The following is a 25,837-nucleotide window of genomic DNA, read 5'->3' on the forward strand; positions in this document are numbered from 1 at the left end:
TGTCTTCAGTAAGCTATATAGCCCCAACGAGGTACTACTTTATAGTATGTTCACTTTACTCACTGAGGTCTATGTCTAAAGTCAGACATGTATTCATAGATATGTATATATCAGCTGTGCTTGCTATTGAAAGGTTTTAACTTAATTAAGATCTTTAGTGAATCAATAAAATGTGAAAAAAAAGAACATGGAAAACTGTAGATGCCAAAGAAAGTGTGAGATAAGGCAGGAAATTGGCAGAGGGTGAGAGGTAGGGAATCAAGGGGGGAAAAAAGCAAAATATGTAAGAAACGAGAAATAGAAAGTTATTTGTTGATGATAACATGTATGGTAATATCTTTGATAGAGCCAATATACAATGTATTCTGGATAGAAAAATCTCATTTTGTATACTGTATTGATATATAGTGAATGACTGTGAATAAATAAATTAAAATTTTAAAATGCTGCAACACACACAAAAAAAATCTATCTAGAAATGTAAGACATAAGAATGGTTCTGAAAAAAAAAATCGATGATTCAATTGTAAAAAGTCACCATGCTCCAGGATAATATAATGATTTTCAGATACTATCAATAATAGTCATCATCACAAAATACATGATAAAATATGTGAGGTAATAGATATGGTAATTAATCAGCTTAATTTAGTCATTTTACAAATACACACACACACACACACACACACACACACACACACATAAATCAAAACATGATGCTATACACCATAAATATATACAATTTTCATTTGTCAACTTAAAACAAATAGTACATAAATAAGTAATAATAATACTCAGTACAACTGACTACTCTATAGTGAGTGAATAATGGTCACTGTAAGTCACTGACAACAACTTGAGAACCACAGACATCATACCCAGGGTTACAGTTAGTAAGTGCCAAAGCTAGGTTTTCAGACCAGGTGTTTCTGACTCTAAAGCCCAGCAGCCTTCCTCGCCATCAACAGACCAAGCTGAAGGAGACCTACAATAGAAGTACAAAGCTGAAGTTCTCAAAGGACTAGTTAGATAGCAGTGGAGATAAGGACCAAAACTATAATTTCTATAATGTGAAAGCAAACAGGATAAAACCAGAAATCTTCTAGCAGTCTTTGAAAGCTTAATGTAAAGAATAAACATGTTAACTAAAGTAAAAGACACATAATAAGCACTCAGAATGTAGATAAGCCAATTACTCAGCAAATTGCTTCTCAACTCCCAATATTTACAGGACTCATTAGTACATTCCATTTCTAAAATTCTGTTGTTCTGTTTGTCTATTATTTAAGGACCACAGACTCCTAAAACCAGGAAATCAAACTGCCTTTCCAAAGGTTAGAAAGTGATAGATCTTTGATTAAAACAACCAAGTGTAGTTAAGTGGCTGAAACGTTTCTTCCCATCAGCTTTTGCACAACCGTAGGCAAAGCAGAGCGTTATTAGAGACTTGATATACCCAACATAATTAGAAATATAAAAAGAAAAATCTTCACAAAAGTTAGTCAAGTAGCTAAGCTCTTCTCCACTCCTCCTCCCAAATTATTGCAGATACTAGTGAGGGTAAAACATGGCCAATGAACTTGTAGTTAGGTCCAATACACACCCAATGGCAAGACAATACTCGCAGTAAGAAAAGCCTTAGAAACTCTTCAGCTACAGAATGTCTCAGCCACCAGACTTCAAGAGTTTCCTTTCCCAACAGTCAGATTAACCTAGATTCCCACAATTCATCCTAATTGAAAAAAAAAAAAAATTGAAGTCATTTAAATCTCTTGAATGCTCTTACTAAAAACAATTATTGAGGTGGTATTCTGACCATTCCAATTAGGACTGCAGGGTGGAAATCCTTTCAATTCTTTAATTACCCCATATTACATCAAGACTTCATAACATACTAAATGTGAACTCATTCAAAGTAACAGTAAGAAATTTTTCTCTTAAAAATTGACACAGATGACTGTCTCCTCATTGAAACCATCTTCTCCCACAGCTTCAATGGCACTAGTCTTCTGGCCATGTTCCTACTACACTGGCAAATTCTTCTGTTTGCTCAGATGGCTCTTCTGTTCAGCCTCTGACTTCACTGCAGTTCTCTATGGTAAGTACCAGGCTCTCTTCTCCTTCCTAAATCACAAATGATCAATAGAGGTCTCAGACTTTGAGCCACTCTTCCTCTTGAGCTGGGCCCACTCCTACCTATCAGGAGTGTACTTTCACTTTTACTTAGTAATAAATACAATTTTCATTTGTCAACTTAAAACAAATAGTACATAAGCAAATAATAATAATACGCAGTACAACTGACTATAGTGAGTAAATAATATTCACTGGAAGCCTTGACAACAACTTGTGGACTACAGATATCATACCTAGGGTTACAGTTAGTAAGTGCCAAAGCTAGGTTTTCAAACCTAACTTATCCTATCCTATGGTTTTAAATGCCACTTATATGCTGATAATTCCTCATTTTCATCTGCAGCCCTGACTTCTCTAAACTTTTGATTCAAATCCACATCTTCCTATTTGACATCTCCCCTTGAGTCTACTTGAAGTAATGCAAACCGAATGTGTCTGAAACAGAACCTTTGATTTCCTCATCTCCTACCATAGTCGGTTCTCCCAACAGTTACAAAAGACAACAACTTTGAAATCATCTTTGCTTTCTCTCTTGCCCTTACTCCGTATTTTGTTACCAAGTCCTGTCAATGCTATCTCCAAACTCTATCTCCTATACTTCCACTTCTTTCTTTCTCCACTGCTGCTACTGAAGTCCAAGGGACCACCACACTTCCCTTAGACACTGCATAGCCTCATAGCTCCCATTTCAACTTGCAACCTCCTACCTATCTGTTCTCCTCCAAAAGTGACCTTTTAAAAAAGCAAATCAGGACCAGCCCCATGACCTAATGGTTAAGGAAGCTGGATCCCATATGGCTAACTGTGAGAACCAAATCTTGCCTCCAGGGGGCTTGAAAAACACAACAGGCACATGTGTGTAGTGTGCCCAAAATCCTGACAGCATAGAGAAATGGAGGACAGACTGCAGATGACCACACTGCGTTAAGGAGTGCTTTCTCCTTCTTGTTTCTCCATCTCTCTCTGGTGAGTGCACATGTCCTCTGGCAAATTAAAAAATAATAATATTGGGTCATTAGAAAAGTTATGATGCATTTTTGCATAGAAAAAATAAATCATGACTGTTCTAGTGACCCAATAAAAGAAAGAAAGAAATACACAAATCAGATCATGTCACTCCTCTAATTAAACCCAGATAGCTTCTGATTGCTTAAAATACATGCTCTATATGGTCTGGCCCCTGCCAAACTCATCTCCTACCACCATGCCCCTCAGGCACCACACTGCAATCTGGAGCCCCTGTATAAATACAGAAAACACATGGAATTTCTCTTACCTCAAAACTTGTGAGCCCCAGGGCTCCACACAAAGCTAGATGCTCCTTAGCTTCCAGGTCCATGTTAAAAGTCATCGTTTCAAAAACATATTCTTTGGCTATCTTATCTAAAATAGGTCTCTCCTGTTATTCTCTACTGTGGATTTACCTGGGAGAAGTTATCACAATGTGTATTATTTTATTTACTATCTGTTCTCTCAGATAGTAAATATAAATGAAAATTCTGTAATCATAGGTTCGAAGTCTATTTTTTTTTCATTGCTGTATGACTAGGGCCTAAAATAATGTCAGAAACACAGCAGATACAATGTAAAGCTGGTAAGTGCTATTAAAGGGCACCCAAGATCACCGCTGTCAGGTGCTTAGTATAGTATTAAATAAAAAACAGATAATTCAGTTTAATCTCATGACAGATTTATACAGCTCTTTTCTCACTATAATCCCAATAAGGCTTGGCAATACTAAAATTCAAAGAGGAGACAACCAAGAAACACTTGGTCCTTCCCACTATGTTTGCCAGGAGACCTCAAAGTTGAACCCTGGTGTGGTTTCTCCCTTCCAAATCCATGCTATTGAAAGACAGGTCATCTGGAAGTATAATGTTACTGCTAATGGCAATTGTTTAGTTAAAAGGGTGTAAACCCATTTAAAAAGAAAACCTCAGGCCAGCCAGTGGCCTGGTGATGAATGTACCTGGATCCCACATGGCAGTCTGCATGGTTTGAGTCCTGGACCTAGTGACTTGAAAAAAACATCAGGTGTGTGTGCATGCATACCCAAAATCCCACCAGGAAATGGGATAGAAGAGATTATGGCATGGCCATCCCCTCTAGAGGTTTCTGTCTCTCGCATGTTGCCCTACTTGCCTGCACAGCTGCCACCATTAAAAGGGTAGGGCTGAGGACCAGCAGTTAGCATAATAGCTATGTCGCTGGACTCCCACATAATCGACCAGGGTTCGAGTCTCAGCCCCGGTGGCTTAAACTCACGCCGGGCGCGTGTGCGTGCGTGCCCAAGATCCCGAGAGGAGAATGGAGGAGAAGGGATTGCGACTTGGCCATCCCCCCTGGGGGGGGGGGATTTCTCGCTTTCTGTCTTTCTGTCTCTCTCTGTCTGTCTGGTGAGTGCACGTGCCCTATAGCAAAAACCTCTCAAAAAAAAAAATTTTTAAATGGTAGGGATGGGCTGAGATGACCAACACTCACCCTGGGCAGTCATTGTTATCCACCCTTGAGGCACCTTCTTCACCACACAGAATTTGTTCTAATTCTGCTCTCTTCAGCTCTCAAAGAGAAGTAGGAGAGGTGCAGGCGAGGAGTATCTAAGAGTCTCTCTATGCTTGCTTGTCCTTCTCATATAATGTCTCATCTAATTTCAGAATTGCCCAATGAGACAGTTGCATCATTACTCCAATTTTATTAACAAGGACGCAAGACTCTCAGAAAGATTAAGTAATTTTTCCCCCATGGGCATACAGCAAAGAAAACAGTAGAGCAATATTTAATGCCAAGCCTGATGTTGAAATGACCGTATACTTTTCAGAAAGGGCAGTCAGCCTCACTTTGATCCAAGATAAGTCTTGGATCAAGTTTTTGCAAAAGATTCTCTATAATCTTCCAGTCAATCCTCCATCTTCATTGGGTTTTGTCCAAAAAACAAAGCAATACCCTAAGGCAGTATTTCCCAAAATGATATGTGAATCTCTTGGCAGAGAGGCAGTGATGAATAAGTTACACAAACTGCAAAACAAACAAATAACCGAACAAAAAACCCATAGGCTATTTGTTTATTTCATGACAAAGAGATAGAAAAAAGCAAGCACTCTCACTCAACAGGGTCTCATGCCATGATTCTTTCCCCGGCCTTCCTGGCCAGCCAGGATGACGGGCACATGTGCTCACTTAACATACACAGGTCAACACAGGGAAAGAACCCCTCATCTTCCAGATGGCTCCAGCCTCACGAGTCACCACTGTGCCACAGCTACTGTGTCTCAACAAAAACCTTTAAGCCTTCGGGCAGGGAACTATGGAGACTAATCATAACCTATTATATTAAAACTAGATTAAGATAAATCAGCCTTCCCAGCTTCATTAGCAAGTCACTTCCCTAAAGGATTTGCTTTAGGGAAGCAAAAAAAAAAAGCTAATGATGCCATTTTTGAATGATTTTTTTGTGGCCTCCTATCAATCTATGTAGTCATTTTTATCACTTAACCATTCAAAATGCACCACAACAGCAACAGCTATGAAAGTGAGAGATTCAAACTTAAAAATAACTGACCTTTTTCTATGACATTTTTCTATGTTAGTGAATTCTTTGCTATTTTAACAATTACATAATATAGTATATATAAATATTTGTATGGCTTTTTAGTTTAAAATAAACCCAACTTAACAAACACCTGCTGACTCTACCATGTTCCATGTGAATTAATCAAACAATGAGATGGCATACCTTTTCTGCACTTAAGGAATAAGAGTGTTTTTGTTCTTAGATTTTTCCTGTAGGGCACAAGCGCCTGCGAGAGAGAGAGAGAGAGAGAGCGAGAGATCACCCCCTAGGGGAATGGCCATGCTACAATTCCTTCTCCTCTATTCTCCTCCTGGGATTTTGGGCATGCACGAACATGTGCCCAGTGTGAGTTTCAGGCCTCAAGGTTTGGGACAAGAACCACACAGTCAGCCATATGGGATCAAACACTTTAATCATCACATCACCTACTGATCCATGGAACTAGAGGTGGGTTTTTTAAAAGAATGAGTTTATTTAATTTTATTTATTACTATTATTTTTTAATTTGATGAGTGAGAAAGAGGGAAAGTGAGAAAGCAAGCCGCCAGGTCCAGGACTTGAACCATGGTCAGTCATATGGGAGTCCAGCACCTTAACTACTGTGCCACCTGCCAGCACCAGGAACTAGAGTTTTAATGAACAAGTCAAAATATTAATCACTGAACTTTTTTCACTTCTTATACTAACACTGTAGGTGAAGCTGTTTTTATTCTCCTATCAGTAAGTATGGGGCTGTAGAGTGGAACGCATCTGCATTCAAATACTAGCTCTGCTATATGACCTTAGTAAAATAAAGACTTCTCTGAGCTTCAATATCCTCTGAGCACAAGAAGTATCTAGTACTATAGTTGAGATATGATAAAATGTCTCAATTGACATGTGATAAATGTACATTATATGTTAAATATAATTATTCTAGCAATATCTTTCACAGCTTTAAATTTCTCTTTTCATCATAATTATGCAGGTTCTACTTCTAATAATGGCAGAACAGCTTGCATAGATTCTCCCAGATATAAACATTATAAACTCTGAACAAGGTGTAAAAAGTAACTATCTGAGGACTGTCCCATGACCTAGTGGTTGGAAGAGCTGGATCTCACATGTCTGACTGTGGTTCAAGTCTCAGCTCTGGTGGCTTGAGGAACATGTGGGACATGTGTACATTCATGCCCCAAATCCCAATGGGATGGAAAAATGAAAAAGATCGCACTGCAGCATGGTCACATCTCACTGAAGGGGTGCTTTCTCTCTCTCTCTCTCTCCCTCTCTCTCTTTCTCTCTCTCTCTCTCCACAGCAAGTGCATTTTCCCTCTGGAAATAAAAAGGGATTCTTTCTATTAAAAAAAAAATAACTATTTGGGGCAAAGAACAACCATAATCAGAGAGAAAACAGGAAGGAGTCAACGACTGAAAGAGAGGAAGTGCAGTTGGCAAGAATTGCATGTATGTTTGAGAGCATGCCAGAGTGCACCAGAGAGCAGCTAGAATTCAAGCAAAAAGCCACAGTTGTACAGGCCTGAGCATGTGTCTTTATTAATCTATTGCCTTTCAGCTGTAAATTCACCCTTCACTACCTGCTCTGCAATAATATAATAGATGGAATTTCCCAGTACAATGAACATGGTAATGAGCTTTCTCAGGAGAGGGCACTGGAGAACCACTGAAGGAAGCTCTCCTGACACTTCTGGCTGTTGCACAGGAGACCGCAATGTGAGAAGGGGACACCTAGCTGCATTCTGCTCCAGCCAAATACTGAGAATGTACAGTGCCCTCTCAAATTAACAACCACAGCTAGTAACCATCTTCCCTGCGGCTCCCTCAATGCAGGCCTACTGCCCACATTGGTACCCCAATTTCCTCTGTTCACTTCTTCCCCTGGAGGTTTGAATTTTGCAAATTTCCTGATGCCATAGCCACACCAAAATGGACACCATGTACTCCAGGCCTCCTGCAAGCATTAGTGCCCCCTTCCTCTGCACTCTCATGTAACTGATCACCAGCTGAGGCTTGCCTATGACCCAGAGAGTTGCTTTGAGAACCAGTTCTGACCAAGGCAAACCAGAAACTTCTCTGTCATACAACGGGCTACAACTATACCTTCTCCAATGAGGCCTCCAGTCTTGTGGGAGGGGCACCCTTACATGTTTGTCCTTTCCTGGATGTTCTCCCTCAGCTTTAGGGTCCCATAGAGGGTTCTATTAAATGCTACAGAGGCATACAAACAACTTAATCATTCTATCATTCTTTTTTTTTTTTTTTTTTTTTTTTTTTTACATATAACCACATCTGACTAGTTTGTTTTATTGAAGTAGGGATCACGGAGTTAACAATGTGAAGACAGCTGGGACCTGAGGTAGGGAAGAACACCTTCTGCACCCCATACATACCCACTGTCCCAAATAAAAATAACCACCCATGGGAGAGCAGCCAAGACAGCAGCTTTGGGAAAGGGCAACCCTTGATGAAGGTCAGCTCCAGTTGGATACTCTCCTCACAGTCCTCAAGTGCTAGCTGAAACTCCAGGAGCTTGGAGTTGCAGAAAGCTCAGTTGCTGGCATTCCGTGGGTTCCATCTGATGGCTTCTGTAAAATGCTTCGTTGCCTGGGGATAGTCCCCTTTCTGAAAATACTCATTGCCTTTGTTCTTCTCCTCCAAAGCCAGGTCAGGGTTTATATAGGCCTGTAGTTCTTGCTCCTTCAGGATTTTCTCTGTCTGCTGGCATTTCTTGAGCACATCTGGGGTTCGGTGTTCTGCCAGAGAAATGTAGAAATATATGGCATGCTTGTACTTTTCTTCTTTGAAATAGGAGTTGCCAATTCGAGCATAAGCTTTGACAATTAGTTGATAGTCCTCTCGGTTTTCTCTCCCCACTTCAATGGCTTTCTCACACAGTTCCTGGCATTTATTGTAGTTGCCCTTTTCAAAGAATACTGCTGCTTGATTGGTGACATAAGTCATGTTGGTGGGGTCCAGTTCCTTGGCTTAGTCATATGCTTCAAGGCTGTATCAAAATCTTCCTTCTTGTAGGCATCATTCCCTAGCTCTTTTTCTTTCAGTGCCTGCTTCTTATTCTCTGGAAGATGTTACATTGGCTCTGGTTTGGTCCCCTTTTGGGGAAGAGGAGGTGGTGGTGGTGTTGCAACCTCTTCCTCCTCATCCATACTGCCCAGAACCACTCCAAGGAGGACATTGAGTGTGGTCATGATTCGGGAACCTTGTAGTTTCATGCCCAGGTCAGAGGGTTTGTTTTGTAGTTGCCCTGTCAGTTCCCAGCAAGTAGGATCACTGAGCAGTGTTCTTGTCCTGGGATCATTCTCCAACTTCTGATACAGACTGAGCATGTTGAAAGGGTTCATGAATTTCCTTTCTGCCAACCAGGCTTCCATATTATGTAAACCCTCTTTAAGTTGAGGGTTATTTGCTTCATGTTTTAAACCCTTCTCATAGGTTCGCTTGGCTTCTTCAAATCGGTTTAAGAACTCAAGAGCTGCTGCTTTTCTTGAATAACCCTTGCCCAGTCAGGTTTTAGGTCAACGGTTTTACAGCCATCCTCATAAGCCCTCTGGTAGTCTCCATTCTTGGCATAGGCTGCAGACCGATTGCTGTAGAGCACATGGTTCTGGGGATCCAACTTAATTACTTCTGAATAGCACTGTAAGGAATCATCGATGTTACTGGCACTCAGGGCCTTATTGCCCTTCTCTTTCAGCTCATTTACCTGCTCGATAGCCTGGCCCAGAATCTGGCTGAATCGAATCCCAACAACTTAATCATTCTTTATAGTAAGCACCCCCTGTTAAAGTCACTGTCTTAATCCACTGACTGGATCCAGACAGATCGAGAATTGTCAAGACTATAGTCCTAGGGGAACCAGCGGTTAGCATAATGGCTATGTCGCTGGACTCCCACGTAGTCAACCGCGGTTCGCGTCCCAAACCTGGTGGCTTAAAACTCACGCCGGGTGCGTGTGCGTGCATGCCCAAGATCCCGAGAGGAGAATGGAGGAGAAGGGATTGCGGCGTGACCATCACCCCTGGGGGCTGATTTCTCGCTTTCTGTCTCTATGTCTCTCTCTGTCTGTCTGGCGAGCGCACACACCCTATAGCGAAAAAACCTCTCCAAAAAAAAAAAAAAAGAGTATGGTCCTAGGAAATAGACTTCTAAAGATGAGGGTTTGGGGATTGGTCTGGTTGGGCCCTTGGATCTAAGAGAAATATAAACTCCTTACCAGTGAGAAGGCAATGCTAATAAACCCTGGTATCACAACTAATCAAAATACCACCTATGGCTACTTATGATAAAGTACAAACTTCTGAAGCAAATGCCTTGAGAGCTCAAGAGGCTGGTGCACCTCACAATTGGAACAATAACTATCACTATAAGCAGTGTGCTATGGAACAAATTATTTTCAGTACAACTCAATGCTCAGAGAGAAAAATGATAAGTTTAAGATCTTTTGATTCTCAGTTCAAATCATGGTCTGACATCCAGAGAGTTTTTAACAATACTAAAAGAATTTTTTATTTATTTTAGGCACAGAGTAGATGATGCTAAAAAGTTAAACACAAAATTTAATTATGTGGGTTGCTGAAATGCAACTATCAGGTGAAATCACCATTTCACTAAGCTTTTCATCTAACTGAATAAGATCCTGAAACTTAAAATAGGGAAGACTGAATTCATATCAGAAATAAAAATGCCAGAAGACAATGGAATATATTTACATGTTGAAAGAACAAACTGTCCACCTAGAGTTCTATGAAATCTAAAATATCCTTCAAAAATTAAGATGAAATAAAAATATTTTCAGGGAAAAAAATAGAGAGGGTTCATCAAGTTAAAGGGATTTCTAACCTATCGGAGCAACATAAAATCTGCTAAAGTTGAAGCAAGACCAAACATCATATTTACAGTGATACTTGGGTGGAAGTATAGTGAAATCACTATCATACCCAAGAGGGGCCAGCAGGCGGCATGGTAGTTGGGGTGCTAGACTCCAACATAGCTGGCCGTGGTTTGAGTTCTGGGCCTGAAGGTTCGCTTTCTTGCTCCCACCTCACCCCCAACCACATCCATCTCTCTCTGGTGACCATGTATGTCTATAGCAGATTGGAAAATGACACTGGTAATAAATAAAATTAAATTATTTTTTGAAAAAAGAAAAGCACCCAAGAGAGCTTCAACAGAGAATCCTTCTTCACCAAGACAATGTGTCTGCTCATTCCTCTCATCAAACAAGGGTGATTTTGTGAGAATTTCAACAGGAAATCATGAGGTTTTGTAAGATGACTAGACTAAGTAATACCTAGAAATCTGAAAAAGTAATTCAATGGATGTGTCCATGGAGTTATTTCCAGAAGAGATTAACATGTGAGTCTGAGTAGGCTAGATGTGGACTATTCACCCTCATTGTGGGCTGACATAATCCAATCAACAAGGGACCCAGAGAGAATAAATACAGAAGACAAATGGGTCTCCTGTGAGAGAGAATAAGACAGAGTTCTGTTACCTCAGACATCAGAACTCAAGGCTCACTGCCTTCAGACTCCAGGACTCACAGCAGCAGCCCCAGGTTCTTGAGCTCTCAGCCTGGGACTTTGAATTACAGCACCAGCTTCCCTGCCTCTGAGGCCTTCAAACTTGCATTGAGCCATGGTACCAGAATTACAGTATCTTCAGCTTACAGATGGCCTGCTGCGGGGCTTCTCAGCTGCCATAATCGCATGAGCTGATTCCTCCAATAAAAACCCTCTTATATATCTATATAAACCTATTGGTTCTGTCTCCCTTGAGAACCCTGACTAATACAGGCATCTACCTTACAGTCCTGATCTGGCTTCTTCTGACTTCTTTTTCTTTCCTAATCTTTAAAAGAAAAAAAAAAAGAAAAGCTTTAAAGGGCACTCGTTTTCTCTTCAATTAATAATGCAGAAAAGACTTCACTGACATGGTTAAATTCTCAGGACCCTCAGTCTTTTAAGGTGGTATAATTGGCTGGTATAATTGCTGGTATCTTGTACTCGATGGAGCTTATGCTGAGAAATAAAAGTTTAAATTCGCTATAAGATGTATGTACTCATCAGGGAGACAGAAAGAAGGAGTGGGAAAGCGCCCCTCAGAAAGGATGGCCATACCATAATCCCTTTTCCTCATTCTCTTCTTGTGATTTTGGGCATGCAGACACATGAGCCCAGCAGGTTTTTCAAGCCGCCAGGCTTAGGACTCAAACCTCTCAGTCAGCAATATGGAATCCACTCACCTTAACTCCCATGCAACTGGCCAACCCTAAAAGTTTTTATTTTTTATTTTTATCTTTTAATCCCACTTTCCCATAAACATTTTGAAGTCCTTTCATATATAGTATATATGCATTCAGAGTAGCATATTATATAAGGGGACTTTTAAAAGACTTGTGAAAAAAATTAAATTACAATACCAGTTCAGAGGCCAGCAGTTGGCATGGTAGTTAAGGCACTGGACTCGCACATGATTGACCACAGTTTGAGTCCCAGACTTGACAGCCTGCTTTCTCATTTTCTCTTTCTTTTTCTCTCTCTCTCTTTCTCATCTCTTTCTGGTGAGTACATGTGCCCTATAACAAATTTTAAAATAATAATAATAATAAATTAAATTAAATTAATAAATAATTACATATATATGGACCAGAAGGTGGCATGGTAGTTAAGGTACTAAACTCCCACATGGCCAACTGCGGTTCAAACTCTGGAATCAGTGGCTTGAAAAATCACCCCAGGTGCACATGCATGCATGCAAAAATCTCAAGAGGAGAATGGAGGAGAAAGGATTGTGGCATGACCATCACCCCTGAGAGAAGTGACTTCTCACTTTCCCTGTCTGTCTGTCACTCTCCAGTGAGTGTACACACCTATAGCAAAAACCTTAAAAATAGTAATGATATATGTATGAGTTTATTTTGACATTAAAATATTAGTTTATTCCATAAAAAAAAAGTTTGAAATCCATGCAGTTTTTTTCATAACATGCATTTCCTATCAACTTTTGGAAGATACATCATAAGATGCTACTTGGTATGTGTACAGTTATATAACTATATAATTTTAATATTTATAGATGATGCATCTTTGTATTATAGACTAACTGTAGTAGCACAACAAGAAATTAGTAATGAGTGCTGCCTCTGGGAAGGAGTTCTGGAGAGAGAAATTAGACTGCTGAAGGTTGGGATATGGTAGTAAGGAGATAAATTTATATGTCACAGAATTCCCTTTAGTACCTTTCATATTTGGGACTATGTGCATGTTTTACATAATCAAAAACAGTTAACTTTTTAAAGGAATTGGGTAAGAATTTTTTAATGGGGATTAAGAATTTAATATCTATATATTTGGTTGTGCTTCTCCCTGCAGGAAGTTGTTTCTAAATGAGGCCCTACACAAACCCACAGATATCATAATAGCATTTACCATCTATTTGCATAAAACACGGATAGAGTGTACAATATTTCTGAATAAGTGTCCTTTGTACTATGAAATCCAATACTTAAATACTGATTTCACCCTTGATTTATTCAACCGAGCAAACGGCCAATGCCAGACCCAGAGTCTTCATTTTCAAGCAACGCTTAGCTGGTTTCAGAGTCTGGTATTCAAACTTTGGTAACATTTGTAGATATTAATATAACATAGACTCACAGAATTTTACAACTGAGTAAGACTTCAGATGTTAAGTCAGTCTAATATGCTTCTAACATTTTACAGAGGAAAAAACGGATATTTGAATAGTGTGAACATCTCTAAATACACACAACTAGTCAGTGGCCAAGTGAGATTAAGTACTTCAAGATGCAGTCTTCACTCTGTGTGTCATACTAATTCATTCTACCCCTGGTTCCACTGCCATACACAAACAGGAAGACTAGTTAAAGGTAACAAGAAAATATCAGACTATATTTACCGACTTTTACTCAGAATGAATCTTTATAAAAATTACATTTAATTGGCCAGGCATGCAAACACGTCCAGTGTGAGTTTCAAGCCGCCAGGTCTAGGATTCAAACCATGGTTGACTATATGGGAGTCCAGCACCTTAACTACTATATCACCACCACACGCTGGCCCCAAAATGACACATTTTAATGCATGCAAAATAATGACATTTTTTAAAGACAGGATCTCCAATGTTGAAATCCTTCTGCCCCAGCCTCTCAGCTGGAACTACAGACACAAACTCCACAATGCCCACCTCTTTCTATAGACAGGGTCTCGTCATTCTTCCCAGGCCAGTCTTGAACGTGTGATCCTTCCGCCTCAGCCTCCCCAAGTCACTAAAATTAGAGGTGCATGTCACCACACTGAGCCTAATGAAGTAACTTTTAGAGATCTTTTTCCCTTTCCCTTCCCTCTCTCCTTCTGTCTTTCCTAGTCTCTCTCTCTCTCTCTCTCTCTCTCTCTCTTTCTCTCTCTATCACACACACACACAGAACATGGAGAGTTAATGGTACAACTTTGTATGGCTGTGCAATCTAGTGATTGGAACTGCCAAATAACTGTTCTCCTGCACAAATGCAGCCAAAGATTCATTTAATCACCAATTATCCTCCTATTCTCCAGCTGAATGAATGAAGGTGAAATAGTACAAGCCTCTACATTTAATTCACTTCAACAAATTGGTTCTACTATTAATGATGTAAAATTACACTCATGATTCTCATCTCTCCCTTATAAAGCATACAAAACACTTTCTGCCTCTCATACTAAGTGTCCTATCTGTTGTCTTCCACCCAGTCTATAAATCTAGTATTCTGAGCCACAATTTTACACTGCAACCAAATCCAAGAAACTGTCGTTTTTTTATTTAACATCCATAGCTGTAGTCATGAAAAATTTACTCACTGTAATGTGGTTGCATTCCTTCCATAGTCAGACTCTTATGATATAATGCAATATTCTTAAACAGTTTAATGCTGAGGCAGGTCAAAGAGAAATATCATAAAACAACACCAGAAATATGTACTATTTAACTCCCCTTGGTTGAAAAAAAAGAAAATTAAACTATGCAAAACAGGATCTGTAGTTAAGGGAGCTAGATCCCACATGGCCAACAACGTGGTTTAAATCCCAGCCCTGGAGGCTTGAAAAACACACTGGGCATGTGTGCACACATGCCCCAAATCCCAAGAGGGGGAGAAATGGAAGAGAAAGGATAGTGGTGTGACCACATCTCATTGGGGAAAAGAGATGTTTCTTCCCTTTCCTTTTATGTCCCTCTATCTCTCTCTGGTAAGCACAAGTACTCCTCTGGGGGGAAAAAAATTTCAATTTAAATTTAAAAACTATGAGAAACAAGATTCACCAATTAAACACTGACTAATTTTGAATAAGGATATCTTTAATAATAATATTTTACCATGACAATCACATCAGAGATAGATAAACATCATAAGTCTCTGATCTGTATCTGCTTCTAATTACCCAATACTATGATCTCTTTTAGAATTTGTTAATGTCATGTAGTTCTTTTTTCTAAACTGCCAAAGGGCAGGTGCACTCACCAGACAGAGAGAGAAAGAGAAAGAGAAGGCACCTCCTAATGGAACACAGTTATACCACAATCTGTTCTCCATTTCTCCATCTTGTCATGATTTGGGGCACTCACGCACATGTGCCTGTCATGATTTTTAAACTACCAGGGCTGGGATTCAAATGTGGTTGGTCATGTAACATATGGCTTCCTTTACTACTAGGCATAATTTTAAGGAACTAGTGTGTAATTCTAATGTACCAGTTTTTTTAAAGAATTATTTTATTTAACTTTATTTATTTATTTACTTATTTTAATTGAACCAGAGATGAACAGAAAGAGAGAGAAAGTGAGAAAGCAAGTCACCTAGACCTAGTCTGGGACTCGAACTGCAGTTTGTCATGTGGGAGTACAACGCCCTTCACCACCATGCCACCTGCTGGGCGCGAATGTACTAGTTTTTTCATTGTTATTTAAATATTGTCTGGCTAATGACAAACGTTATATCAAGTGACATCCGGTTTTCTTCCCTCACCTCAGCATCCCATGTTTTCAACACTGATTTATAGAGTGAGGGGAGTACAATTTGTGGTCACTAAGGGATACAGTCTATCCACATCATCTCAGAAGAACAAACAAATGTGAGAACCGAACTCTGCTCTGAGGCAGAGCAGAAGTCAACTCCAGCATAAAGAATTAATAACTTTGACCATGAACCTTCAGTCCCAGTTCCTAACCAAAATATCTTGCTAAGGCTCTGATCAGAGACATGTAAAGTTAAATCGAGCACCTCAGACCTAACAACATTCCTGAGACTCTTATCAAGTCAGCTAGACCTTACCATTAGGTACCTGTTAAAAGCTATATTTAGTATTAAATTGTTACCATATCTCACAGTTCAGTCATTTACTTCTAATTCTACCTCTACTGAATCAATAAAAATTATTGAGGAGCTCAAATCAATCAGCAATGCTTGCACCTGAACAGCTCATTCAAAATTATGATTTTTTTAATTATAATATATAACCAATAAAATTACTATAAAATATAATCAGGCTAACAAAGAACTGGGGAGCACAGCAGCGAGATCCAGACTTGTGGCTTGTAAAGAGAATTTATATATCCTGTAAACAACTGTTAGCTTCACTCTGTTAGAAAAATGAACATATTCATAAAATTTTCAGACTAAAAGGGAACTCAAAGATCACCTCACCTGGCTCTCTGAATGGGTTTCCTCAATAAGGAAAATGGAACAATTTTATTACAAAATCATGTATTTAATTAACAGGCAAGGGTAGAATTAGAACTCAGTTCATCTCATTATGGTTCACAGTGTACAGTTCTGTCTGATTATTAGATTCAATCCTGACTAAATACATTATAAGCACTCACAGTAACATCAGACCAATCTGCAATTATCTGCAGGTGAAATTCTTAGCAAAACTGTAATGTAGGTAAGATCTGTCATTGGTTCTTCATGTCTCTGCTCTTCGGTCCTCACCCTGCGCTGGTCTCTGTTTTTCCTACTTGACCAGGCAGTCAGTGACCTTGTGCTCTTTTATCCACCTCTCTACTAAACTCGGGCCTTAAGGAAAGATTGAAAAATGCACTCATGGGAAGTTAAGTATGGATCATTCTCTAAAAATAAATGTTTTAACTGTGGGCAAAGAAGTAATTGATTCTGTCATCTCAGAGTATGGAGAATATAGGATGTGAGATGAGCAGAGATGCCTTTCAGCCCAGTATCATATCATGATGGTAACCTCTGAACAATACGGCAATCCCAGCCTATCCCACACCATTCATTTTTGTTTTTAAATAGACTTTATTTTTTAGAGCAGTTTTAGGCACACAGCAAAACTGAGTGCAAAGTACAGAGTTTCCATAAAGCCCTAGCACCCACACGCCAGCCTCCCCTGGTATGCATGTCCTTACACCGGAGGGCTCGTTAGATATAACTGATGAACCCACACTGACCCTTTATCACCCGGAGTCCATACATCAGTACTCATACTCGATGTTGCACATTCTATGGGTCTGGAAAATGTAAAGTAACATGTTTTCAGATGATGGTATCCTACAGCATCAGCCCCACCTCTCCAATGCTCCTATCTCCACAAAGACCAACATATATAGTCTCCTGATATGTATAGCTTTGCTTTTTCCAGAATGTTATATAGTAAGAATTGCAGACTTCTCAGACTGAATTTGCTTGCCTAGTAATGTGCTAATTAAGGTTCCTATGTGTCTTTTCGAGACTTGATAATTCACTTCTTTTGGGGACTGAATAATATTCCATTGTTTGATGTACCATAGTTCATCAATTCATCTTCTGGAGAACATCTTGGGTTCTCTCATGTGTTGGCAATTATGACTAATACTTTAAACATCCATGCAGAAGTTCCATGGGGATATAATCTTTCAGCTCAAATGGGTGAAAACCAAGGAATGCAATTGCTGGATCTTATTGTAAAATTATGTTTAGTACTGTAAGAAACTGCCAGACTGTCTTCCATAGTGACTGTACCATTTTGCATTTCCACCAGCAAAGAATGAGAGTTTCTGTAGCTCCATATCTTTGTCAGCATTTAGTGTGGTCAGTGTTTTGGATTTTTACTATTCTAGTAGGCATGTAATGGTATCTAGTTTTAATTTGCAATTCCTAATTACATATTAGGTTGAGCACAGTTTTATATTCTAATTTGCTATCTGCATATTTTCTTTGGTAAAGAGTGTATAAAGCCTTACCCCCCACCTTTTTTTTAAGAGAGCTTTGTTTTTGTTTTTGTTTTTGTTTTGCAATAGGGCACATGTGCTTGCCAGCAAGACAAAAAGACAGAAAGCGAGAAATGATCCCCCAGGGAGAATGGCCATGCTGCAATTCCTTCTTTTCCATTCTCCCCTTGGAATTTTGGGCATATATACACACACACCCAGTGTGAGTTTTAAGCCACCAGGTCTGGGACTTGAATCATAGTTGGCCATCTGAGAATCAAGAGACATAATCATTACACCATCTGTTGGTCCCCCACTTCTTTTTTAATTAGACTATTTATCTTCTTATTATTGATTTGAAGATTTCTTTGTCTATTTTGTATAACAGTTCTTTGTTATTAATAAATGTCTTTTACAAAAATTATTCCCAGACTATGGATTGTCTTCTTATTCTCTTGAAAAATTGGTTAATTTGATCTAAATGTAAAAATCAACTCCTGATGGATCCAGATTTACCTGAAGATTTTTGTGGAAGTAAATAGACTTTGTATTCACTTCCCTTTCCTTAATATCCACTTTGATGCCACACAACTCTGTGGAGATATTTTCACACACTTGTTCCAGATCTCTACGCCAATTCAGCACATTCTTGTAAGTCACCCTCGATGATACATCAAACATAATGTCGCACTGGGCTTGGATATAATAGCTGACTCGCAGCCTGCTGAATTTCTTCTCGCCAGCTGTGTCCCACACACTGAACTTAATAGTATTGGTATGGAACAAAGGGAGTGGACTTTCACGCCCAAATTCACTGATCAGATGATGCTTCATGAATGTGTTTTCCCACTACCACCATCACTATCACTACCACCATCACCAACCAATACTAGTTTCAACTAGACCTGGGGCACTCCCTGAGCAGCCATCATATCTTCCGAAAGCATCTCCACACCTGTCCAACTCCGTCCCATACCACTCGAGGCTACATTTTTTTATTTAACACCACCACAAATCATCAGATACAAAGCTAACGTTATGCTGGTTTGTTAGCTTCCACAGGGGGCAGCTTTACTGGCATGAACAGCACCATTTCTTACCACCTATGCATCTGTCAAGCCATCTGAGCAAATAGCTGAGAGGCAGTGTGCCAGGCAGGCTCTTGGCAGATGGATACAGCTGGAAGCATTCAGCAGATCACTTTTGGTGGTGAATGGCAAAAGTGCCATTTCAGAATCTAAATTCCTCTGCCTAAACACCACCCAACAATCAAGCATTATTACCGTTTCATGTTTTCCAATAAAGTCATTTTTCTCATTGGCCCATACACATGTTTTCTCACTCCCGGAGCAGTCATGAGAGTCATGACCTGTAATGTCTCTCATATACATAGCCAAATCCTACCAATCCTTGAGGACTTGTTCAAGTCCCATTTTCTTCAATAAGGCATCGCCTGACTTTAAAGCTACAAGTTTGGATAATAGCGTCCTAAATACCTTGTTGAAAACTACTGTAGTGTTTTCTCTAAATCCTAATACTTCTACGTTCTACTTATTAGCACCCTATTGTTATATACTCTTCAGTCTGGTTTTCTGTATGTTCTTATTATAGGGCTCTAGGTTTCTTAAGGGCCACCAACAAGTCCTTCTCACTCATTTATTTGTTCAACTAACCTTTGATAAGTGCCAGTCCCTGTGCTAAGTACCAAAAATATAAAAATAAAAACAAATAGTCTTATTCTTAAAAGACTTATAATCTATCTTAAGTATTTCTAAATTATTTTGTACTCATCACAGTGCTTAGTGTGTTAATACACAAAGACCCATCAAGTATTTATCAACCAAACAAGGACAATTTCAAATTTACAAATACATAACAAATGTATTTTGTAGTTCAAAATCTCTTTTCAAGGGAACCAGCAGTTAGCGTAATGGCTATGTCGCTGGACTCCCACATAGTCGACTGTGGTTCGTGTCCCGGACCCGGTGGCTTAAAAACTCACGCCAGGCGCGTGTGCGTGCGTGCCCAAGATCCCGAGAGGAGAATGGAGGAGAAGGGATTGCGGCGTGACCATCCCCCCTGGGGGGTGATTTCTCGCTTTCTGTCTCTATGTCTCTGTCTGTCTGTCTGGTGAGCGCACGCGCCCTACAGTGAAAATCTCTCCCAAAAAAAATCTCTTTTCAAAAGGAGAGCTCTGTGGTTATATGCTTATTATAAAGATATTTGCAAAACAAAAAATATATTTGATTTGCTAATTAGAATAACTAGAAATCATGATCTTTAACACCTTTCTTCAATCTAAATTAAAGATCATTGATTTTACAAAACACAATCTAAATGATTATATCATACTCCAAATCTCCACACTTCCATATTTAGCAAGTCAAACCTTGTAAATTTCTTTTGCTCAAAATCAAATAAGTTCTGTATTTTAATTCCCCAAAATTTTAGTGCAATGACGAATGTGATCAATCCTCTTTAAGTTCGGTGATAATGGGACCAGCAGTTAGCGTAATGGCTATGTCGCTGGACTCTCACATAGTCGACTGCGGTTCGAGTCCCGGACCTGGTGGCTTAAACGCACGCCAGGCACGTGTGCGTGTGTGCCCAAGATCCCAAGAGGAGAATGGAGGAGAAGGGATTGCAGCGTGGCCATCCCCCCTGGGGGGTGATTTCTCGCTTTCTATCTCTCTGTCTCTCTCTGTCTGGCAAGCGCACGCGCCCTATAGCAAAAACTTCTTAAAAAAAAAAAAAAAGATCGGTGATAACCATCTTCTCTACAGGTGTTCAGTGGAAAGGTATTTTTCGTGATGAGAATCAACAGTTAAACAAATAACATTTTCCCTTTTCAATGAGTTAATCCTCAGCATATCCCTGAACAAAAAATGAAGTAAATTATATTATTGACATTTTATAGAAGTAGATAGCAAATTCATTGAAAGAATCTCTTAGGAACAGAGAGTCATAATGTCAGAATTGTGACTAAAATTCATTTTAAAATTTTAGTGAAAGCAGCTTAAGATCTCATTTCCCTTTGAAAGTATAAAATGTCAGTAAGGTTTATCTACATTACTACTGTTTCATTATTCCTCATTCAAACTACAACTCTTTAAAGACAAGACTGCTTTAGTTCATTCCATCAATCACAGAATTCTATATACCTATTTAAATAACTTAGTGCTCAGGAACCAATTATAACTACAATGTACCCACCCTATAACCAGCACTGTTCATGACTAATCAAGCTTCCATGCCCTACTTGTAACAGGACTGTGCATATCTCCTTTATATCAGTAGCAAAACTAATACCAAAAAAAAAAACCCTCTTAACATTATTTTTTTCTCTGAAAAACGATAAAAAGAAAATAATAAACAATGATAAAGTTTCCATTTTCCATAAATTATCTTTTATATTTAATGACATCAATGCAAATGCTACAGTTCAGCATTTAATGACCTACTGCCCCAGCCTTAAGAAATAAAAATAGAAAAACTAGCAAAAAATCACAAGGGAGTCCCAGCCAAGGCAGCATAGGCAGTAGGGGTGCTGCTGCATAATGCTAGAAACCATGTGAGAAGGCTCCAAGTTTTCATCCCAGGTATGCTTCAACACGCCCATGATCTTCGTAGGCTACAGAAGTATGAAAACCCAGTTGAGGGTGCATGTCTGTCTATCTGTCTCTCTCAATAAATGAGCTTTTTCTAAAAAAATCACAGTGGGGACCAGCAGATGCATAATGGTTACGTCGCTGGACAGGAAGAGAAATAACCATACCCTTTAACAGATTCTCAAAGAATATGACCCCCTGCAAAAGTGATGATCCATGCTATACTCAGTATCATTCATCCATATTACAACACAGTACTCTCAGTTAACAATGCAATAATCCACCACAGAGAATAACCATGACTTACTTCAGCTAGGGAGACAAGAGAAACAATACACCTGAGTAGTACATGACTATCCTCTGTATGAGTACAGAAAAAGAAAAATAAGAATGATAAAAATACTTGAAGCTTTCACACAAAATTACATTATCCCAAAATATATTGAAAAGTATCGGGGCCTGCAGGTGGTGTGGTGGTTGAGGGCACTGGACACCCACATGGCCAACCGCGGTTCAAGTCCCAGACTTGGCGGCTTACTTTCTCACTTTCCCTCTCTCTCTCTCTGTCCCTCTTTGGTCAAATTTAAATAAATGAAAAATGAACGAATGAGAGAATAAATAATAAATAAAATAAAGTTCAAAAAATATTTTCTAAAAAATGTATCAAGGAGATTGTCAAGGTCTCCTAATATTTATCTCAATTCTTTTTTAAGTCTATGAAAATTATTTAATTATTTTAACACACTTTTCTTGTAACTATGTCACATCTGAATTGTCAAAAAATTACTTTCAGTACCCTAATATTTGCTGCATTTTTTTTTCTGTATATACAACATGTCTTATTTCACAATGGGAAAATGTGTGTGCCTCCCAATGTTTACTGTTACGCCTGTAATCCTTATATGTCAAACTGGTTGAACACTGTAATGACCTAAGAATAAACTGCCCAGAATTTAAAAAAAAAAAAAAAAAAAGAAAAAAAAATATTAAGGAGGACATATTATGATATCTGAAAGAAATATTAAAGAACTAATAAGATATGGTACATGGAGTAGTTAGTCCTAAAATGCTAGAACACTATCCAAAGGACTCCCTTGATTACACATTTTGATACACTCTTAACAAACACAAACTCACATAATCCATCTTTCAAAGATTTGGATCTAATCCAAGAGCTCTAGGATGAAAAGCAGTTATAATGGAATCTATATATCCCAGCCAACTTCTAGAAATGTGGTAAAAGTATAAAAATAGCTCCTTAGTAACTGCTTACTAATTTTAAATTTTGTTTTGAGATTACATTTCTCAAATCATAACTGAGAATTACTGATTCAGATTTGGAAAAGTATATTTACTATTAAAAATGGGGAAAAAAACTCAGAAGTGCTGATCATTTAAAAAAGAAATGACAAAATTCCTGCTATATAAATAATTAATACAAAGGAGTCTTCAAAATGTTCATGAAAAATGCTTACTATGAAGAAAGTATGCATGGATTTCCTGTGTGGGGTGTGTGTGTGTGTGTGTGTGTGTGTGTATGCCAAAATAAACCTGTTATTCCTCCCTCCCTCCCTTCCTTTCTCTCTTGCTGAAGGGCACGTGAACTCTCCAGAGAAAGACAGGGAGGAAAAAGCACACCCCATAGGGAATGGTCACACAGCAATATCTTCTCCATCTCTCCCTCCTTTCTGGATTTTGAGTATCCACACACATGCCCCTGGTATGTTTCTCAAGCCTCTTAGTCAGGGACTCAAACCATGGGGTCAGCTATGCGAGATCCAGCTGCCTTAATGACAAGGCCAAGGAGATGGCCCAGAAATTCATACTTTAATTCCATTTTCTACTAATTGTTTAAAATCCTCTTGTATATTCAGGATAATATTTGTGGATTTTCTCTTAATAACACAGATTTCTCTCTATACCCCATCTGCCATTATGACTCTAATCAAGAGAGCAGACAAACAGTACTTTGCAAAAGAAAGGGCTATGAAATAAAGAATTTTTCAAGCTGTAGGAGGAAATAGAAAGCCTACCCCTTTTATTCCTAGTAGGTAAATATGAAAAAAAGAATCAAACATAAGGAGAACTTTAGACCCATACATTAAGCACTGAATGCAGACTATCATGTAAGAAGGTTCTAGGACAATACCTGTCGGGAAGAGAAAAGAGCCTTAGTAGAGAAAGGTAACAAGTAAATGGGCTTGGGGCAATACCCCAAGCACCCCATGTCCTCCATATGTAGAAAAGGGTCCAGAATTTCCAAAAGTTCTAGTTATATCACTCCTAAAGACAGAGAATCTGTCACATCTAAGCAGCAGAAACAGTTCAGGACGAGACTGGAAAAGCTCCCCAGAGCACATACAAGTGAAAACCAGCAACAGTTACACAATTCCCTTTTTCTTGTTTCTTTAACAAGAGATTTTTGCTATAGGACACATGTGCTCACCAGAAAAACAGAGAAACAGAGAGCAAGAAATCACTACCCAGGGAGCATAGCCATGCTGCAGTCCCTTCTCCTCCCTTCTCCTCTTGGGATTTTGGGCACGCACACACACGTATCCTGCATGAGTTTTAAGCCACTGGGCACAGGACTCAAACTGTAGTCAACTACATGGGAGTCCAGCAACATAACCATTACATCATCTGCTGGTCCCACAGTTACACAATTCTAAGACATTCTCTACCACAATTTTAAAAATCACAGGGAGCACCCCTCAGCACTTTTCCCTGAAGCACAGCAGGGAAAAGAGGAAAAGGAGGCTACCTGAAAGACTGAGCAAGTTCCGGAAAGAAAACAAATGCCCTAATGAGACAGATATTAACTGGGAAGTTTATGCATCTGACACCTTGAACCTCTCCTTGCCTACCACCACCCCTACATTAGGTAAGAAGCTTGTGAGAAAGATTAGAGCCATTACAAAGAAATAAGGAAGCTATATTTTCTTTTAACTTTGAGGATTGCAGGAGAAATGTTCAACATTGCCACATTAACAGTTGGTTTATGAGGTCAGTAGGTGGCATGGATTAAGGCACTAGACTCCCACATGGCTGTCCATAGTTCAAGTCCCAGACCTGAGAACTTGTTTTCTAACTTTCTCTCTCTCTCTTTCTCTCTCTCTCTCTCTCTCTCTCTCTCTCTCTCTCTCTCTCTCTCTCTCTCTCTCTCTCTTTTGGAGAGTTTTTTGCTATAGGGTGCGTGCACTCACCAAAAAGACAGAGACAGAAAGCAAAAAATCACCCCCCCAGGAGGGATGGCCACAGCGTAATCCCTTCTCCTCCATTCTCCCCTTGGGATCTTGGGCACGCACGCACATACACCTGGCGTGAGTTTAAGCCATCAGGTCCAGGACTCAAATCATGGTTGACAACATAGGAGTCCAGCGACATAGCCATTACACCAACTGCTGGTTCTCTCTCTCTCTCTCTCTCTCATCAAAATAAAAAAAAAAAAAAAACAATAATAAATGGGATCAGCAGATGGCATAATGGTTACATTTCTGAATTCCCACAGAGTCAACCGTGGTTTGAGTCCTAGACTCGATGGTTTGAAACTCGCACTAGTGTTTGCATGCATGCCCAAAATCCCAAGAGAACAATGAAAGAGAAGGGATCATAGTGTGGTCAACCCCCGCCCGGAGGGTGATTTCTCACTTTCTATCTCCGTCTCTGTCTCTCTAGCAAGCATACGTGCCCCTGTAATAAAAATCTCTCCAAAACAATAAATAAATTAAATAATTATTCTTTAAAAAAAGACAGTTTACTGATCGAGCTTTCACTTCCTTTAAAACCAATCAAAAGGGGCCAGCTGGCGTGGTGGTTAAGGCACTGGACCACTGGACTCCCACATGGCTGACTGCAGTTCGAGTCTTGGACCTGGTAGCTTCACTTTCCCTCTCTCTTTGTATTTTTCTGGTCAAATTAAACAATAATAATAATAAATACAATTAAATAAAAACAATTCTTTTAAAAAGGGATTTTTTAAGGGCATGTAGTTATTAATTTTGATTTACAAAAATTCAAAATAAAATCTGGGAGCTGGCTCCATAGCCCAGTTGTTAAGCACTGTGTCAGGGGAGCGTTCAAAAATACTATCACTAATAACCTCAGATAAGATACTACAGCTAGAGGGGCCAGCAGGTGGCATGGTGGTTAAGGGCACTGAACTCCCACGTGGCCAACCAAGGCTCAAGTCCTGGACCTTGTGGCTTTCTTTTTCGCTTTTTCTCTCTCTCTCGTTCTATCCCTCTCTGATCAGATTAAAAATAAACAAATGAATAAATAAAGTTAAATAAAATAATTTTTT

At 39.2% G+C, this 25,837-nt stretch overlaps 1 protein-coding gene and 1 pseudogene across 1 annotated transcript in view; both read right to left on the reverse strand.

The window, feature by feature from the left end:
- TTC28 (tetratricopeptide repeat domain 28) overlaps positions 1–25,837 on the reverse strand; it is a gene marked incomplete in the record, with an annotated part of 584,271 nt that overhangs the window by 515,957 nt on the left and 42,477 nt on the right.
- On the reverse strand, positions 907–11,364 carry LOC102498189 (stress-induced-phosphoprotein 1-like; annotated as a pseudogene).

The sequence above is a fragment of the Tupaia chinensis genome, unplaced genomic scaffold (genome assembly GCF_000334495.1).
Source record: "Tupaia chinensis unplaced genomic scaffold, TupChi_1.0 Scaffold000226_1, whole genome shotgun sequence".
Classification (NCBI taxonomy): domain Eukaryota; kingdom Metazoa; phylum Chordata; class Mammalia; order Scandentia; family Tupaiidae; genus Tupaia; species Tupaia belangeri.